We start from the raw sequence: 8,416 nt of genomic DNA, 5'->3' as shown, positions 1-8,416 counted from the left end.
AGCATGTGGCAAAACTGTCCGAAATCACACACTTTCGGAGGCGCTCGTCTTCCACTAGAACTAAACACCCCGAAAGTGAGCTACATCGGACAGTTTCGTCCAGCACACCCCAAGGGAGAACTCAAAACAATCCATGTTTTACATCCAAAATCCAATAATGAATACAAGCTTATAATACTTAGTCTATTTCATACAACAAGAGTTCTTGAAAATTATTTATTACAATACTAGAGTTCAGAGTGCGATAATTAAACATCGGAATGAAAACAAACATTTAGTGAAAATGATACAAGGATCTATCTGCGCCCACTAGAAGAATCCTCCACACAAGAGCTACTCCTCAAGTTGCACCTGCAACAGGGTAACATAAACCCTGAGTAGACAATATACTCGCAAGACTTACTCGACTAGTGGAAATAGTTTTCCGACTCTCAAGGATATGCTAGGCAATATGGGTTTGATGTTTTCTTTTTTTGTGGAAAGCATTACTAATAGTTCATCCTTACAGTTAAGTTTTATTAGCAGTCATGATTACTTCATTAGCTAACCATTCTAGGTAAGCACATGTTCTACTTTCAAGCAAGGGTTAAGCAATCAGAACCATTTCACTATCTTTTATCTTCCAGTTCTTAATACGGTGCTAGACCATAGCCAAGTCGTACCGTCTTACGGAAATAGCGTTTCGTGAACCAATGTATCCTAGCTGGGTACCCCAAAACACACGCCCTATTTATACCCCAGGCACAAACAAGACCAACCAATTTTACTCTTGTCATGGGGTCTAGGTCCCCATCCAAACTTGGACTCCAAGCCCCCACACTTGAGACCCAGTCTCAACATGGTGCTTAGACCTCTACCTTTCCTCGCCTCCAATCAGTTAGTCCAGAAAGAGCTAGAACCCACGACAAGAGCGTAACGAGCATTTCCACTTCCATAAGCAAGTATGTGCTCAGGATAATAAGTCTATGACCTGACTACCATCTACAGCAACGGACGGTCCTTAATCGACACGAACAGAAAAAATAGTGTAACCAAGCTAAGCCCCGTTGGCTACGAAACACAACCTGTTACACCCACCAATACCCATACCATATCCCTGCCCTGTCTCTATTTTTCCTTTCATTATTTTATTATAAGAGTAATAATAATCCACTATTGTGAGCAACGACAGGTTACTCACGCTACCAATGACCTAAGCACAGCATCTACTCGAACCTGCACTAGTAAGACTCTTAGGACAGGTATATCTATGCATATGGTTTCCATAAAATTCCTGTAACGTAAATGCACAACACATATATATATAGTGAATTATAAAATAGAGGTTATGCACCCGAGCTTGCCTTGGGCAGTGCGGTGTCAGCTGAGTCAGTCAGTGGCGGCTCCGGGACCTCCTCCTGCACGACAATCTCCTCGTCATACTCCTCGACGATCTTCTCGAACTCGTAATCGCCGGTGGTCACGATCTGCATCAACTCGTTCTCTACATGCATGCGATGATGATGCAACACTTAGCATTTAGGCAACAGTAACTCTTAAAATAAGAATACGCATACTAAGCTACTAAGATAGCTCTAATGACTAAGATACTAATCTAACTATTATTTTCATCAAGCAAAGTGTTGGGTTCAACTAACAAACTCTTAGCTTGGCAATTTAAGGATATATCTTTATTTCTACTAGTGATTTAGTGTATATTGAAACAAAGAGTATTTAACTACCCTAATGCTTAGTCTATTCTAAAGCTACAAAAATTACAGTGAGCACATAATAATACAATGAAAATGTTGTAAAAAATTCAGGATCAAAACTATCATCAATTCACCACAAATATTCCTACAATAATTAACTTAATATTATGAAGCACTTTCAAATGATTTAATAGCTCCTAGTGTCAACACATATAAACATGAACTAAATACACCAACAGATAGATCACAAATTTAGGAACCTAACAAAATTTGTTTCGTAATTTTTGAACACCTACATGAATTTATATTAATTACCAAAGATCAGCTCAGAATTAAATTAGAAAACCATTCATAAATTCCTAGAAAAGGAAAAACCAATCTCCATAGCGGCCCACACGCACGGCCCACGTGAGGCCGGCCCACGGCGGGAAGCCCGTGCACTGGCGTTTTTGCAAAAGAATCCTCGATATTTCTTCTGAATCACACCTAAGCCCCAATACTATTTCTCCCTCTCTCAAATCTTCTTCACTTAACCCTCTGAATTTCCTGGAATTCCCCCACGCGCACCCTCGGTGACTCTACGCATGGCAACGGTGACACAGCGTGTCCGCGCGGGCCACCTGGGACCTGCACCGGCCCACCTAACGGGCCGGTCACCATCTTTGACCCGAGCGGCTATGTTAAGCGTTGGTGCGGGTGACATGACTTGCTAGGGGAAGGCTGCAGCTGCGCGTGGCCATCCACGACGGCGGTGCCACTATTCCAGTGAACTAGGGCAGCTACAGACCTAATTGGTTAGCGTGCAAACATCAGGAGGCTACCATGGACTAGGCCAAAGCGACGGTTGGAGCGAAGGATGACGGTGGAGGGCTGGCCACGTTGGCCGAGCCATGCGACCGCGCATCGTGGCGGCACGGTCGCATCAGCGACGATGGTTAGGAGGTAGAGGTTCGGCTAAGGTGCGCAGGACGAAGAGGGCTTCGAGGCGAGTCTAGCGGTGCAGCCAATTTGACTCGAGGTGGTCAGATAGGAGCTGCCCTCGATGATGGGCGGACTCAGCCTTATTGGCATGGTGGCGGCGAAAAGCTCCAAAATTGAAGCTCGGCCGAGCACCATTCAAGGCAGGGTGGGAGCGGTCGGCTAGGTAGCTTGATGGCAGAGCCAGAGATGCGACGAATCGGGTGATGGTGACTTTTCCCTGCTTGTTTTAATGGCGCGGCTCAGTCCACTATGGCAGTAGAGAAGAGAGAGGGGAGGGGTAGGTTAGAGCTCAGCTCATCCTCATCTTAGCGGGGCACGACTGGCCACTAGCGAGTCGGCACACATGCAAGCACTACAGGCCATCACGGCCAGAGGGAACATGCACGTGCCCACGACCGGGCACGACATGTGCGGCCGCAGTGCCATAAATGGCAAGGCGACGGCAGCAGGGACAAGGCCACATGCGTGGCGAGGTGAACAGTAGCGGCAGCGGCTGTGCCACAGCGTGAGGTAGGGAGGGCAGTAGCACAACAACAACAGCAGTGCGGCAGCGGGTGGGCAGTAGAGCGGCAGTGGCGACCGTCGAGGCGCAGTGGCCAACAACTGGTCGGGCGAGCAGCCAGCGGCAGGCGCGATGGCTAGTCACAGCCAGACTGTAGGCAAGCCGCGGCCGAGCCAGGCCAGCCTTAGCTAGCCAACGTGGACGAGCACGGCACGGCGACGCAGAGCGGCCGCACGTGGTGACCGCGCGCATAGGCAAGGCAGCCCGAGACTATGTTCGTGCACAGATTTTAAAGCGTCTCTCAACACAAATCCAACTTGGTTGTAGCTAAACCACCTTGACCATGCTGAAGGAGTACATCAAGCTAACATAACGAGCAAAAACATAGCACTGACCTTTAGCTAAATTGTTTAGAATTAATTCATCAACATAGCATTGTCATATTGTTATTGGACTTAAGAATTTTTCTAGGTCTTGAGCTGAATTTGATTTCAAGTTCTATTTTAGGCTATTAGAAATGTTAGCTAGTAATATTATTTTTAAACAGTAAGTATTTCATCGTCATCTACAAAGTCCATACTCCAAACTTTATATAAGTGTCACACACATGTTCTATAATATTTTTGCTCAATAAAAATTAATTTTTAACCCTACTTGACATAACATGAACTATTGAATCAATTTTTATTTAACATTTTTATTAGTCTTTTTAGGTTACAAGAAATTTATCTACACATTCTATCGCATGCATTATCACATAAACATGATGCTCATGACAGGGTCTAGTAGTTTGTTTAGGACGTAACACCGAGGGTGTTACATAGCACGTGTGGTGATTTCATCAATCTTGAGATTTGATAACCAAAGATGATCATATAGGTATGGTTTGCGTGCGTGCATTCAAATAGGTAATTGTGCATGTATATATATGAGCGTTCATGTCTATAAGTATTGTGGTTCACAAAATAAATATTTTCATTCTTTTATAAAAAACTAGTCCATTAAAACATATGCTTGTACATGAGAAGGCTAGAATCTTAAAAACATAAGAATTAGACATTTGTGTTTAATGCACACTGGGGACGGGTAAACATCACTTTTCTTTGTGCTATCTTTCTTTGTTCATTTTTTAACACAATATGTATATATGTATACTTTATTACCATAAATGTATCAATTATCTTATAGCATTTCTTGATTTATATCTATAGTTTTTGTCCCTACACCTCCGTATGTCTTTTCTATACATTGCAGTCCATGTCTCATGGAGCCATAAATCTGTATTTTGGTTTTCAAATTTTGATTTTATTAGTTGCTATAATTTATAATATCTAATTAAATTAAAACTCTCATTATTGTTATATATTTTATCCTAAAGTTCTTATTTTATAATTTTTTTAATATAAGGATTTTATATAGTAAACTATAGTTTTAATTACTATGATGACATAAATGGTCGTTAAATCGTACATCATGACGCTCAAGATACGTGGTAGAGTTTGAAGTGAGGTCGAGGGTCCAGATATTTTAATTCTAATAATCATAGTAGTTTACTTCAAAGGAATCTTAAAGACAAGGAGGTCATAACTACCGTCATAGTTACCTCTTCTACGGATAAAGATGTCTAATTTTCTTATCAATAAATTATACATAGTAGTATTTTCTATAGAAAAGAGAATGCTTAAGGTTACACTTATATGTCATAGTGCTTTAGTTAAAACATAAAAATTATAAAGTGAAAGTTTACATAATATATAGTCATGAATATTAATAATTTCAAATAGTTTTAATACATTAGTATATGAGTCGTTTGCAGGGATTTTGCACTAAAACATAAATGTAGATAATTCTCATGCTCCATGTATACTTGACATATTGATGTCACAACATGTATTTTAATTTTAAGTTACTTTTTATATTAATAGTAGTAGAAATAGGTACTTGTGAACATATATAAGTAATTTATGGTTATTTAAATATTTTCATAACAGTACACGTCGGTAGTTTAGATATAGACTTAATGAAATATTTTATTTATTTTTAATAATGATAGAAATGGTAATATACATGTCATTTATATTATCTATTATAATGGCATAGTAAAGTTAGATGTACATTTAGGAGCTTTACTTTAGATTTTTTTTATAATTGCATATGTAATTAAATACAAAGTCATGAAGTTACTTTATTTTACTTTTCATAATGGTGTAGGTGGGTAATTTTTTTAAAACAGATTATAGGTTTAATACTGTTTATTATTATCATGGTGAGAATCTATTAAATTAACGGTGTAAATCTTTTTGATTTTTCGCATATCATTTACCGGGTCAACTCTAAGATTTCACGGATCATGCGAGAGCGCTAAACTATCGTGCTGCTGTCCTTTTCACTTCACTTCGCTTGTGCTTGCGTTAAGGTTTTGAAATTCTTTGTTGCTCTAATTTTATCGTGTTCAGGGCTTTTCAAAATCGCCATAGTTGACAAAGCATACTGTATATCAATTATGTTCACTCTGCCCTTGTGTCTGCAGTTGTTGTTCCTTCTGCTTTTTATTTCGGAAAAGTTAGTCCCTCTAAAACGGCGGGTGCTGATTTGTTATGAAGAGTAAACACTGTTGGCTGGCTGATAAACCCTGGCTGAAACCAACAAGCGAACATGCTGATTGAGTACTACTATTCTTTAAAAGCATTTAATTGAGAATTTAATTAAGGATAAATAAACCATATAGAGGAGTATCTCTCTACAATAAATAGCGAGACATAAATATTGTGACAAGGCTACTTCTCTTATCATGGAGAACACCCTACCCAGCCCCACACTCGCAAAAAAAAATATATCATGGACAAATATTGTGGCACGTACTTTGCTAAGGCTATGGTTAAATATTCTATAACGGGAGGAAGCAATAACTGATCGTGAGTCTTTTCGTGTATATATTAATACATGTCTGTGTTGTACCGGGACACTGATTTTTGGTCTTGTTCGGCTTACCCCATATTCGGCTTGTTCGGCTTCTTTTTTCAGCTGGAACAGTGTTTTCTTCTCACAACAATTCAGCCGGAACAATGTTTTTCAGCCAGTTTCAGCCAAGTTTCAAACCAGCGAACGGGGCCTTTGTAGGCTGAACCTTAGGCCAGTCTCAATGCTTAGTTTCACTACACGATTTCCAAAACATCACATCAGCTTGAGCGGGATGAAACAATGAATGAAACTAGCCTTCACAATGCAGCGTTTCATTTCACCAATTCCAAAACTAAGTAAAGCATTTAATTGCTGTACAATGATGGAATTATATGCATCGATTGATTATGTAGCCATCCAAACACAGAAGTACGATAAAATAGAACTGCATACGATTGTTCAGAGTTCAGGTAGCCTTCAGCATTCACATAGAGTAGTTCAGCATTCACGGAAACTAAGATAGTAAACTAAGATAGATAAAAAAATAGTTCAGATAGCCTAGAGCCTTGCACATGGCCTCTCACTGGTTCTTCTCACAAGACAGATAATCTTCAGTAGTGCAGGATCAGATAGCCTTCAGTAGTGCAGTATCAGATAGCCTTCAGCCTTCAGCCTTGCTTTCATCCTGCAGAAACAAAAAATAGTTCAATTAATACAGATCAGTGCAGTTAATTCTTAAGGTAGATAACTAACTACAGTAGATAACCAATAATGCAAAAAATAGTCACAAGTACCAGATATATGTGCACAACCACCAAACTTATTCCAAATATGTTCCACCAAATCATTCTTAAGTCGGCGATGAGCCGATTGATCTCAAATAGAAGTATCTTTTTCTAAAACTCTCTCTAACGGAACATTCTGATCAGGAGAGAATTCCGGTTCTTGAACGGTTGATGAACTAGGAGGCACATTTAGATCTAGATTTTCTTCAATAATGTCATTTTCCTTCTCATCTTCAACTATCATATTGTGAAGTACGATGCAAGCTAGCACAACATCACGGAGTACACCTCGGTCATATAGACGAGCTGTTCGTTTTAAGATGCAAAATCGACGCTACAGTACACCAAAGGCTCTCTCAATATCCTTTCTTGCCCCTTCTTGTTCCTATGCATACAACTTCTCCTTCTCAGTGATAAGGAGTCGTATTGACTTAACGAATACTGCACATTTAGGGTATATTCCATCAGCAAGAAAATAGCCAGTGTTGTATTGATTCCCATTTACCATGTACTGGACTCTACGTGCTTGTCCTTTTAGCTCATTGATAAATACAGTAGATTGGTTCAAAACATTAATATCATTGTTAGAACCCGCTACTCCAAAGAATGCATGCCAAATCCAGAGATCACGTGATGCCACAACCTCAAGAATCAGCGTCGGCACTTTCTGATCACCACGAGTGAACTGACCCTTCCATGCATTTGGACATCTTTCTCATTGCCAATGCATGCAGTCAATGCTGCCGAACATACCAGGAAAACCTCGTCTTTCACCAAGTTTGAGTAGACGTTCAGTATCTTCCATAGTGGGGCGCCTCAGATATCTCTCACCAAAAACATCTCTAACCCCTTTGATAAAATTCTTCATCGCCTCCATTGCGGTAGTCTCTCCTATCTTCAAGTATTCATCTAGTTCATCTACAGAACTGCCAGTAGCCAATTGGTGAATAGCTGCAGTACACTTCTGTAGTGGACTAATCCCTTGCCGATTAACAGCATCAACCCTTTGAGTAAAATAATCGGACCATTGGCCTAAGGCCTCAACGATGCGTAGAAAAAGTGGCCTAGACATATGAAATCTTTGGCGAAAAATATTTAAAGGATAAAGAGGATTTTCTGAGAAATAATCATTAACTAGTTTTTGATGTGCTTCCTCTCGTGGCCTCTTGATGTGCTTCCTCGGACGGAATCGATGGTCGGAAGCCTCTTGTTGTAGACATTCGATGGTGTACTATACGACCACCATGGCTTCATTGAGAACATCATCTATGATCTAACCCTCGGCAAGGAACTCATCCAACGAGTACAGAGGATGTTGACTTCCATCAGGGTTGTCATTTTCCTCAGACATCCTCAAAGTTGTGCACTAGAATGAGTACAACTCGATGGCAAAAGAATGTGAAAGAGAGAAGGCCTTCGTGTGAGCAAAAGAGAGAAGGCTGAGGTGTGTATATATAGGTTCATATGCAGCAGTTTTCACACCTAATGTACATGTGAACACTGCCATGCATGCACTAGATGTGAAACTGCCAATCAAGTGCAGCATTCACACATAT

At 40.2% G+C, this 8,416-nt stretch overlaps 1 pseudogene; it reads right to left on the bottom strand.

Moving 5' to 3' along the window:
* Positions 1-6,810: 6,810 nt before the first annotated feature.
* Positions 6,811-8,211, bottom strand: LOC136473791 (uncharacterized; annotated as a pseudogene).
* Positions 8,212-8,416: the final 205 nt, after the last annotated feature.

This window comes from Miscanthus floridulus, chromosome 8 (assembly GCF_019320115.1).
Source record: "Miscanthus floridulus cultivar M001 chromosome 8, ASM1932011v1, whole genome shotgun sequence".
In the NCBI taxonomy this organism is placed as follows: domain Eukaryota; kingdom Viridiplantae; phylum Streptophyta; class Magnoliopsida; order Poales; family Poaceae; genus Miscanthus; species Miscanthus floridulus.
Note: the sequence above shows the minus strand (reverse complement) of the source record. Positions and strands in the feature narration are given on the sequence as shown.